Source organism: Marmota flaviventris, chromosome 8, assembly GCF_047511675.1.
Source record: "Marmota flaviventris isolate mMarFla1 chromosome 8, mMarFla1.hap1, whole genome shotgun sequence".
Taxonomy (NCBI): domain Eukaryota; kingdom Metazoa; phylum Chordata; class Mammalia; order Rodentia; family Sciuridae; genus Marmota; species Marmota flaviventris.
In genome coordinates, this window is record NC_092505.1 from 123,638,306 (window position 1) to 123,649,646 (window position 11,341).

General features: G+C 38.5%; 1 pseudogene; it reads left to right on the plus strand.

The window, feature by feature from the left end:
• Nucleotides 1–8,798: 8,798 nt before the first annotated feature.
• Nucleotides 8,799–9,315, plus strand: LOC114091412 (proline-rich protein 23B-like; annotated as a pseudogene).
• Nucleotides 9,316–11,341: the final 2,026 nt, after the last annotated feature.

Below are 11,341 nucleotides of genomic sequence, written 5' to 3' on the forward strand. Positions count from 1 at the left end.
TTCAGTCTAGCCTCAATTTTCATCTGGCTGAAGAATATCCTTTAATAGTTATTAACACCATGTCCTGTGTGGGGTAAACTATCTTGGTTCTATAAGTTTGAACATGGTTTTGCATGATAAACTCTCTTAGTATTGTATGCCTGAAAAGGCCATTATTACTCATGTATGAACATTTGAATTTGGTGTCAACATACCTTATATATAATCAGAGATATGATAAATTATTGTATAATGGTGTATTAAGAATTGTAATGCAAAATAAATTTTAAAAAGAAATATGCAATTATTACATATTCATTCTTAAATATAAAATGTTATATAACTGCTTGAACAATATTCGCCTATTGCCATTTTTGTGGTTGCAAGATAAAAAGTCTGCCAATCAAGTTGTTATTCCTTTTATGTGTGACTTTTCTACTCATTGTAGTATATTTTTAAATTGTCTTATTTTACTTTTTGTGTTCCTTGATTTTTAAATGTTTTTATTATTGCATTATAGTTATACATAAGAGTGGGGTTCATTTTTGACACTCATACATGCATAGAATATGATTGGTTCCATTTTAATACCCAGTACTTCCCCTTTCCGTTCCCTCCTCTGTCCCCTGTTCCTCTTCCTCTCTACTAGTCTTCCTTCTATTTATTTTTAGCTTTTTTAATCAGTTGCTTTATAGATAATACATAATTATAGAATGCACTATGACATATTCACATATGTACACAGCATAATATGATCAATTTCATTCCACAGTTCCTCCCTTTTCCCATCCCTCCTCCTTCTCTCTCAATTCCCTTCTTCCATTCCACTCATGTCCCAAAGGAAAAAATTAAGAGCATGAATAAAGAGCTTACAGAATTACAAAATCTTTATCACTACTCTTCTGACAGGGAATTAATACTTAGAATATATTAAGAAATCAAAAAGCTTAATCCCCCCCAAAAAAAATCACAAAATAACCAATCAATAAGTGGGCAAAAGAATTAAACACACTTCTGAAAAGAATAAATACAAACAACTAACAAACATGAAAAAAAATGTTCAAAATGTTCAACATCCCTAGAAATCAGGGAAATGTACATCAAAACTACATTGAGATTTCATCTCCAATTAGAATGGCAATCATCAAGAATAAAAAAATAATAAATACTGGCAAGAATGTAGAGGAAGTAATACACTCAAACATTGTTAGTGGGACTACAAATTAGTAGAATCACTGTGTAAAGCAGTATGGAGATTTGAGTCTCAACAGGAACACAACCATCATATGACCCGACTACCCTTGATATTTATCCAAAAGAACTAATATCAGCATACTATAGTGATATAGACACATCAGTGTTTATAGCAATGCAAGTCACAATAGCCAAGTTATGGAACCAGCCCAGGTGCCCATCAACAGAGGAGTGGAGAGAGAAAATATGGTGTGTATATATACACATTTTGTGTGTGTGTGTGTGTGTGTGTGTGTGTACAGGCATAAAGAAGAATGAAACTATGTTATTTGCTGGCAAATGGATGGAACTGGAGAACATCATGTAAGTTAAATAAACCAGAGTCAGAAAGTCAAAGATGAAATGTTTTCTCTCATATGCAGAAGCTAGAGAAAAATAAAGGGGGAGAGGGTGATCACATTTTAGTATTTTTAAAAATGTTTATTTGCCTTTCGTGTCCTACAGCATTCCTGCACTGTTGTCTAGAGGTATGCTCTCTTTCCCTTTGGCTTGATAGAATTTAACAAAATCTTAGGCTCTGTAATTTCTGTATATCTCACAAATCCCCAGGTTGAAAATCCAATCACATACATAATGGCATTATCCTATCAATCTTTAGTTTATGCTTCTGTAGGAAAATTTTTGTTTCAATGATTTTATTTGTTTTCCTCGATTTTTACCACTTCTTGTTTTAAAACTTCTCCCACTGGGTATCAGAAAGTCCTATTTAGGTATGTTCATGGATATTGCTGCAATACTTAGGTTTTGAAAATTTTTAAACTCTTAACAGTTAATTCAATTTCCTTATGTTGTTGTTGTGTTTGTACTAGAGATTGAACTCAGGGGCACTCGACCACTGAGCCACATCCCCAGCCTTTTTTTATATTTTATTTAGAGACAGGGTCTCACTGAGTTGCTTAGGGCCTCGCTAAGGTGTTGAGGCTGGCTTGGAACTTGTGACCCTCCTGCCTCAGAGTTACTGGAATTGTAGGCATGCACCACCATTCCTGGCTAATTCAATTTCCTTACAAGTAAAATCTCCCATTGTTTTTAATCACATTGGATTGCCTCATAAACTTAGTAGACATCATTGGTGGGAACAGACTGGGAATTCATCTTCAGTATCCACAGTTTCCACTTCCTAGTTCACCAAGGACCACAACTCAGAATCAGACCTTTAGAACTCTTATAACTTGTCTCTCTGAAAAATTACAGGTCTTATCCCCAAGCAATCCCACAGCTGCTCATTCTCAGTTTCCACCTGCCTCTCCTGATCCACTGCAGACCCCTTGAAATAGTGGTCAGTGCCTCCTCAGCCTCTGACCATGGCAGTAGGCTGATTTTCAGACACCTAAAAGGAGTCGAAATCCCAAATGCCACTATATATTTCAGTCTTACTACAAGAAATACATTAAAATATCAGCTCTGCATTCAGAAATAGAACTTCCTACTCCATTTCTGATACCTAGAAGTCTGTATCTTCCTTTGGATAGTAGATATCTACTTTAATATGATTTAATACATCAATGCTGTGTCTCCAGTAGATGAAATCTCTTTGTATTTACTATTGTCTTGTCCACAGTTCCCACCATGACTCTACCCTCCCTCCTCCTCCCTCAATAGCTCAGCAGTTAGTCAGTCATAAATCTCTACCTAATTATCTGCTCATTCTGTAGGTCGGTGGCCCTATCTACAAAACTGTGTCTTCTATTACAAGAGCCTCCTGATCTAAACTAGACACTAAGCACATCCATTTTCAGTCACATGTTAATGGAATAGTTCCAAGAGATCCTTAAAAACAATTCTCTTGAAAGCCATCGAGAAAAATTAATATTTTTAATGGGATAGCACATATTATAAAAATGTAAGAGAAATCCTTCAAAGCCAAAACTGGTGACAAATCATGAATTTAGAGAAGACAGTAGATGTTGAAGCAAGTCTCCTTAAGAATCTATGGTGGGGGCTGGGGATGTGGCTCAAGCGGTAGCATGCTCGCCTGGCATGCATGGGACCTGGGTTCGATCCTCAGCACCACATACAAACAAAGATGTTGTGCCCGCCAAAAAACTAAAAAATAAATGTTAAAAAAATTCTCTCTCTCTCTCTCTCTCTCTCTCTCTCTCTCTTTAAAAAAAAAAAAAGAATCTATGGTGACCTAGAGCTTTGGTTGTAATGGCCTATTTATGGGAGACAGAAAATAAAATTCAGTGCTTACACAACACTGAAGAGAAAATCCCAGGCTTCTAGTGATTCTAAGCTCTTAACCCAAACTTAAAGAATACATAAGGAAACACACCACTACAAAAGAGAAAGGTAGACCTAAAACAGGACAAAGGAGTCAGTCCCTCAAATGGTTGTGATAGATTATCAGTTATAAAATATTTTAAAATAAATGTAATTTGATTGGGCTGGGGATGAAGCTCAGTTGGTAGAGTGCTTGCACATGCACAAGGCCCTGAGTTCAATCCCCAGAACCACAAAAAAAAAAAAATCAATACATTAATTTGATTGAGAGAGATGGAAGCTTTAAAGGGGAAGCAAAGGAAACTTACAGGAATTAAATACATAAACATTGAAGTGGCGTAAGGAATGGGTTAACAATATAGAGAACTACCTGGAAATGGAAATATACTGAAATCATCCATAAAGCTAAGGGAAGAGGTAAAAATATATAAAACGTGCAAGGGAAGCTCACGAACTTTAGACAGAGGTTGCCATCTACCATCACTGTTGTAGATGAAGAGCATGATCACCCAGAGATGGGAAAGCAGTGTGAATGAGGATTCTCGGATGTGTTGATAGAAAAATCATTCATTCGTTCATTCATTCATTCATTCAACAAATATGTTGAGTACTTCTGTGTACCAGATATTTTTCCAAACCCTGGGAATACAGCCAAGAATATATTGGTTAAAATTCACAGTCTTTGTGGAGTGCAATAATTCACACAAGAAATGATTCTGCCCTAAATGAAAGTAGTTAACAGAAACAATGATATGAAGTGGTATTTCTCAGACATATTTTCTGGTGGTTGGGGGCAGGGGTGGTTACCAGGGATTGAACTCAGGGGCACTCAACCACTGAGCCACATCCCCAGCCCCATTTTGTATTTTATTTAGAGACAGAGTTTTACTGAGTTGCATAGTGCCTTGCTTTTTGCTAAGGCTAGCTTTGCGCTTTTGGTCCTCTCACCTCAGCCTCTGGAGCTGATTGGATCACAGTTGATTGGATTACAGGGTTACAGGTGTGTGCCACCACACCCAGCTCTCAGACATATTTTGAAGATTGGAAAAAAACAATTTGTTGACGTGAAAGGTGAGGGAGGGTTAGGATAACTTGAAGGTTTGGAGCCTGAGCTCATACACACACACACACACACACACACACGCATGAACACACCAAAAAAGATGGAAATATTGTTTTCTGAGATCAGAAAGACTTTGAGAGGAGAAAATGATTTTTAAATTAGTTCAGTCTTGGATATGTATGATTTGAGTTGCTCGTTACATAGCTAAGTGAAGATATTGACTAGAAAATGAGATACAGGAGCTTGGATTGCTTGAGAATGATGAAAGATGGAGATATACTAGTGTTTTGGAAGAATCATCCAAGCATATTTTTAAATCATTAGGAATTATGACAGAATCAATGTGGAACAGAGTGACAGAATCAATGTGGAATAGAGTGAAAAGCATTCAAGAAATGAGGAGCAAGAGTCCCAGTGTTTGAAAGAGAGTGGAGGGCTTCACTAAGAAAGAGTAGTGGGCGGGATGGGTGTGGTGGCACCCGTATTCCCAGCAGATCATCCCAACATCTGAAGGTTGAGGCAGGAGGATCACAAATTCAAAGCCATCCTCAGCAACTTAGTGAGGCTCTAAGCAACTCAGTGAGACCCTGTCTCTAAATAAACTATAAAAAAGGACTGGGGGTGTGGCTCGGTGGTTGAGTTCCTCTGGGTTCAATCCCCAGTATCAAAAAAAAAAAAGTGGCATCTGTTAATCTGATAATATTAAATTCAGAAAGGACAAAGAACTGGTTGGGAAGTGCAATGAGGAGCAATAAAAACAAAGAAGAAGAAGAACATAGCAATTGGGAGCAAGAGGAACCCCTAGAAATACTAGGGCTGTGGAAGATACTCTCCAGTGTGGAAGCTTACAGGGAAAGCAGGGTACTCAGAGCAAGCAAGGTCAATTGTAGAAAGATAAAGAGATGCCAGGGAAGCGGGAGATTTTGCAGTTTTGAATTATTGACTATGAGCTCCAGAATACCAAATAAAAAGTATAAAAGATGGAGAAGTGAAGGAGATAAAAGATGTCAAGTACAGGGTATTTGAAGATTTCAATCTGGCATATGAGATAAAAAGAGATTCTCACCCTGAACAAGGACAAAACACATGAGATTAGTCTTCATGATCCTACAGCAATAGAGGTGGGGATTTGCAGTGCTGAAGAAAGAACACACCCAGTTCTGGGTATAGTTTTAGCATCCTCATTAAAGAAGCACAATGATGTTCAAGATCATAAATAAGGACACATTTAGACAGATTATTGTGAGCCTACAAAACACCAAATCCTAAGGAGAGGACATATAGAAAGAGTAGGTGAGGCCCTAGGTTCAATCATCAGCACCACAAAAAGAAAAGGGGGATAGATTGATGGCAGAAAGAGAAGATGACTACAATGAAGAGGCAAAGAGTTGGAAAGCTGATTTCTCAACAGCAAAAAAAAAAAAAAAATGGAAGACAAAAAACTGGAATAACAGCTGCAAAGCACTGATACAAAACAACTGGAATTCTGGCCTGGAATTTTTCACTTAAATGAAAGAATCTTTTAAAGATATGCATAAAATAAGAATGGAAAATTATACTGCATGTATGTATACTATGTCAAAATACACTCTACTGTCATGTATATCTAGAAAGAACAAATAAAAAGTTAAATAAAAAACAAAAAATACCAATAAAGCATTTATTAATTTATTATGTGAACTCCCAGTCAAAATCATAGAAACAGAGAGTATAAGGGTAGTTAGTGGTTGGGAGACAGTGAATGGTATTGGTCAAGGGATACAAAGATTCAGTTTCACCAAAATAAGTTTTGAGATATACAGTATAGCATGATGGCTATTGTTAATAATTATGTATTGTATACTTCAAAACTGCTAAAATAGGTTCTAAATGTTGGCTCCACAAAAATGAAAAGTATATGAAGTGATGAGTATGTTAATTATCTTGATTTAATTTTCCACAACATGTACATCTATCAAAACACCACATTTTACCTCATAAATGTATATAATTGTTAGCTATAAATAAGAATAAAAATTGTTACATGATCTTAAAGGACCCTGTCTCAAATTTTTTTTTTTTAAAAAATTTAATTTAAAAGGCTAGGGATGTAGCTCAGTGGTAAAGAGTCTATGAGGTCAATCCCCAGTGTCAAAAAAATAAGTAAATGTAATAATTTAAAATGTCAACTGTATGAAATTATCTCTGGCTAAACAATAAAATCAATGCAACAGAAAGATCAAAACATCCACACTTAAATGAATATATATATATATATATATATATATATATATATATATATATATTTTTTTTTTTTTTTTTTAAATAGGAAATTGTGCAGTTCAGTGGGGAAAGATGAATTTTTCAATTAAAAAATATCAGGACAATTGGTTTTGCATACGGGGAAAAACTGGATCACTATCTCATGATTACAAAAGAGCCTGCTACATCTGGATAAAGATTTTAAATTTTGAAAGGTGAAGATGTAAATATTGGAAGAGATATAGAATGATCTTGGAATAGGGAGTATTTCTGAAACAATACACAAACATCATAATCATAAAGAATAAAACTCATGGAGTTGAAACCATTTTAAAATTAAGCATTTGTTTAATATAAATAAGGTGAATAAAAACAAATCACAAAATGGGTAAAGATCATTTCAATATATGTAAGTAAGAAACAAGTTCCAAAAATCAGTAACAAAAAAATATGGGCAAACGACATAGATATTCCACAGAAGATGTTACATGGATGGCCGATACATACGTGAAAACATGATCAATGTCATGAGTAATCAGGGAAATAGAAAACACATGGTATACCATTTCATACCAAGAGACTGATAAATGCTTTAAAATCCAACCTCATTAAGCGCAGGCAAGAATGAGGTACAGAAAGAACACAACCTCCCAGCGCGTTCCCTTACACAAAGGTGCTTTGGGGCAGCCAGGTAGAAAGTTTGCATTATCTTTTATTGTTTAGATGCCACTCAATACCCAGAAATTTCATATCTAATTGCCCTAATCATAAAGGTTAAAAAATAAAAAATTGTGTCTTATAAAATTAAACATGTGTTTTTCGGGGGACGAGGTGTTTGTTTGGTATGAGATTGAACCCAGGAGCACTTCACCACTGAGCCACATCCCCAGTCCTTTTTTTTTTTTTTTTTTTTAATTTTTTATTGTTGGTTGTTCAAAACATTACATAGTTCTTGATATATCATATTTCACACTTTGATTCAAGTGGGTTATGAACTCCCATTTTTACCCCGTATACAGATTGCAGAATCACATCAGTTACCCAGTCCTTTTTAATATTTTATTTAGAGACAGAGTCTCTAAATTGCCTTAGGGCCTTGCTAAGTTGCTGCAGCTGGCTTTGAATTTGGCGATCCTCCTGCCTCAGCCTCTCAATGATCCGCTGGTATTACAAGCTTGCACAGCTGCACCCAAATAAACATGTGTATTTGATTCCCTTGTCCAACACAAATCAGGCATTTAATTTTGTAAAACTTTCTTTCCTTCTCTTAACTATTTGTGAGGATAAACTAATTTTTACACTTAATAAAGGTCAAATATCAGATTTGAATACAAAAAAAATCTTATTTTTTTCTTCTGTGCCTGACTTCCAACAAAATACTATTCTCTTTATTTCCTAAAAAGCTCTTTTATCAAAGAAAATTTTGGTATTTCTAATTTCTCTCATAAATGAAAGAAATTTCTAGAACCATATGTAGATAGGCTGGAAAAGCAGTGATAAGTGCTGAGATAAAGCTCTCTTTCATAGTCTTCTGGAAAATTTAGAAGAGACATTAGACATAGGCTACTTCTAAAGTAAGCAAGTCGTTTATAGGTTGCATTTTGGGTTTTAGTCGGTTGGTTTGTTGTTAATCAGAAATATGAGCAATAAGGACCACTGGTCCCAGCGGTGCTCCCTTTCCGAGCCTTCCTAAAACCCTTCCCTGCTATTGCACTACACAGCGCCTGTCCCGCTGGCCACCCCCTGAGCCGTCAAAGTCTGGAGGCAGCGCTTCTGCTGAGCCCCAGCTGGTGATTCCACAAACCCGGCCAGCAACTGAGCCCGAGGCGTCCGCGCGGGCAGAGCGAAAGCCAATTATTCCAGGGCGGAGCCCAGCGATGGGCGTGGCTCCCCAGAAGCCTGGACCGCGGCCGCCCTCCCAGCTAGCCTAACCTGTCATCCAGACCTGTCACCGCCCGCGCGCGCAGGACCGCGCCATCCGCGCCCCGCACTCACTCGGCCGGGACCAGAGAGCGCGGCCTGAAGCGCGGCCGCAATGATGGTCTTGTGGCCACGCAGCCCCAGCGCCTGCCCGGCGCCCCGGTGGGGACCCCAGCCCGGAGGACCCTACCGTGCCAAGCGCCGCCGACTGGACGACCCCGCAGACCCTGCAGAACCCCAGTCGGCGCCCAGCCTGCAAGATTCCGCGGGGACAGCTGACGCCACCGCGCTCATCTCTGTGGCGGTCCTGGCCGCGGGTATCTACAGGCACCCCAGAACGACGTCGACCTGGTGTTGCCAACCTCGGTCCTGCAAGTGTCTCTTCAAGGACACACCCTCATCCTGATCCCTGAGGGCCTCGTGGGCGCCACCGACCAACGCCCAGGAGGCCAGGGAGACTCTCCTGATGGCCCGGAACTGGGCGCTTTCCTGAGCGCCCTCGGGGAGGACGTGGTCGTCGAGCAGGGATTCGCAGAAGAATCTGTCCCAGAGATCGCCAGCCAAGAAGAGCCTGTGAGAAAGAGGACATGGACCCTCCAGCCGGCCAGGGGCTGGGGCTCCTTCCCTCCAAGTGAGTCGCTAGGCTCCTTCCTTCCAAGTGCTCACGCGTACTTGCTACTTGCGACTCGGAGCGCTGTCCAGGACCTCAGTGGCAGCAAAAACCTCTTCCAGGAGTGAACTGACTCCATAATTCATCGCCATTTGGTTCAGGGTATTAGTGGATCTGCAAGACCCATTGTAAGCATAGAAGAAGCAACCACCCAGAGACGCGACATCTTCATTCGAGGACCGTGGACAGCTACTTATTTCCTTTTTGGTTTGGTTTGAGATTGTTCTCTCCTTCGTTTTGTTTTGTTTAGCGGAATTTCTTAATCAGTAGCAGATGAAGGCACCAAAAAGAAGAGAATACTGGCACCTTTATGAATAAGTGACCTCAGAGAACCCACCATGGACTTTTAGTTCCCTGGCCTCTGCCGCCGAGCTATTTCTTCCACCTCTGCCAACTCCTGTCTCCCTGTTTCATCCTAACTCTTGCTTAAAACTCATCTCAACTTTTTTTTTTCAATTTTACCCGATTTTTCACCACTTCCATATGTATCTCTTCATTCTCTACGATCAAGGTTGTTGTCTTTCTTTTTTTTAATATTTATTTAGTTGTAGATGAACATACAGTATCTTTATTTATTTTTATGTGGTGCTGAGGATCGAACCTAGTGCCTTACACTTTTGAGGCAAGCACTTTACCACTGAGCTACAGCCCCAGCCCCGGTTGTTGTCTTTCCTTCTTTATGTAAGTATGAATTTGCACGTAGGGTTGCTCCAATATCTTATAAGGTGCTTCTGATTAATGATTTTTTTTCCTGTTTCTTCTTGCTTTCCTTAATTTCTTTTCTTGGATCTGGTCAACCAAGATAAATATATATTAGATAAATAAATGAAAAAAAACACAAATGTAATGTACTGGACCTTTTGGAAATGTTTCTAAAACCTGAGGGTGGTAAAAAGTACAACTGCTCACTACCACACACTTGGTTTCAAGCACAGACATTAGGTCTAATTTATTTTTGAGAATTTTTTCATTCCCAATGCCTATGAGCCCACCACCCAGAATTGGAGTTATTCTTTACTATTTCCTCAGTGTCTTTTTTACTTCAAAGAAATTATTTTTTTGAGAGAGAATTTTTAATATTTATTTTTTAGTTTTCGGCGGACACAACATCTTTGTTTGTATGTGGTGCTGAGGATGGAACCTGGGCTGCAGGCATACCAGGCGCGCTACCGCTTGAGCCACATCCCCAGCCCAACGAAATTATTTTAAATGATGTATATCCTTTTACCGCATTCCTTGCTCCCATTCCCAGAACATTCCTATCATAACATGAAGTTGGTATTATTCCAATCAAAATACAAATGCTACATATACATTATACATATGTATAGATATAAGTAAGCAAAGTTTATGTTGTTTTGTAAGTGATTAGATTTTCATACCTGGCTTCATATTCTTTGATTTGTTTTTTTCCTCATCTCTGTTTTTTAAATCATGACTTACAAATATAGTTGATGTTTCCTAAATATTTGAGTTTCCATCATATGAATATGCCATTCTTTTGGGGGGGTGTAGGGTACTAGGGATTGAACTCAGGAGCACTAAACCACTGAGCCACATCCCCAGCCCAATTTTGTATTTTGTTAGAGTTGCTTAGCACTGAGTTGCGTAGCACCTCGCCGTTATTGAGGCTAGCTAGCTTTGAACTCGAGATCCTCCTGACAGCCTCCTGAGCCACTGGGATGCCATATTTTATCTATTCATTAGATTCATAGTGATTTCGGTTTTTACTATTACAAATGAACTTGAACTTGTCATCCTGTGTGCCTAGGAAGAGTGTCTCTAGGAAATACACCTGGTTATATTAATGGGTTGTAATTTCAGTAGAGTTTACCAAATTGTTCTCTAGAGTGATTACAACATTTGAACAGCTCCAGAAGTCTCTCATCAGACCAAATCACTTTAAATTGTTTTCCAATGGTATCTCAGTTTTAAATTTTGTACTTTCATAATTACTGATAAGATAATGCAATTTTTTAATGTGTACAGGG